The sequence below is a fragment of the Trachymyrmex septentrionalis genome, unplaced genomic scaffold (assembly GCF_001594115.1).
Source record: "Trachymyrmex septentrionalis isolate Tsep2-gDNA-1 unplaced genomic scaffold, Tsep1.0 scaffold29, whole genome shotgun sequence".
Classification (NCBI taxonomy): Eukaryota; Metazoa; Arthropoda; class Insecta; order Hymenoptera; family Formicidae; genus Trachymyrmex; species Trachymyrmex septentrionalis.
In genome coordinates this window covers 2,199,345-2,200,159 of record NW_017305451.1, presented here as the reverse complement: position 1 = coordinate 2,200,159, position 815 = coordinate 2,199,345, and the positions used below count along the sequence as shown (strand labels likewise).

Genomic DNA, 815 nt, shown 5'->3' with positions numbered 1-815 from the left:
AAAAAAAAAAAAAAAAAAATAAAAAAAAAAAAAAAAAAAAAAAAAAATTAGATTACGTTAATATTAACCGAATAATGAGGATCAGTTCCGCAAACAATGAATTCCAACGAATCTGTCTCGGTGATAAGAATAGCGGACATATAAGATAGACAATCTGTGTGTTTTCCTCTTATGATCTCTTATAATCGATCCGTGAATATAAGTCGCGATAAGAATGGCACGCGTATATCGTGATAACAAGATAGTTCTACTCGATGATATGAGCTCAAGCTCAAGCAAATGAAGAAAGTTCGCACGCCAAGCTCTTGAACAAGAAACAAAGTCTTTATCACGTCACGTGCTGATAATAGATTCAAGTTTATACTTATCGAAATTCCGGTCTACGTGGACTACCGTCATTATTATATAAAGTCTATTCTTTCTATTTAATGCACATATGCACAATGAGAATAACATTTGCAAGAGCAATAACATTTATTATATTACGATTTAACCAGGCAATAAGCGACTTAAAAATAATTCATGGCATGAAGGCTGCGTCGAAATTATATACAATTTGTTATACATTCAATAAATTTAAAATGTTATTAAAAATTAGTATCTGTGGATATTAGACTGAATGTCAATTTCGACAACAAAAAAGAGTTGATCAAGCATATTATTATAATAATCTCGTATATATCTGGCGACGTGCGTCACGTGTCGACATTAATCTTTCTTTATTGGGGCACGTGATTCCAACGCTGTTTGCTTTGTAATTTATAGACGTTGAACGCCGTTCTAACATACGAAAGATCGAGAAAGAGAGAGAGAGG

General features: G+C 32.5%; 1 protein-coding gene across 2 annotated transcripts in view; it reads right to left on the bottom strand.

Annotated features, from left to right (window-relative positions):
- LOC108749503 (carbonic anhydrase 2) overlaps positions 1-815 on the bottom strand; it is a 17,607-nt gene that overhangs the window by 9,935 nt on the left and 6,857 nt on the right. The window lies entirely within an intron of this gene.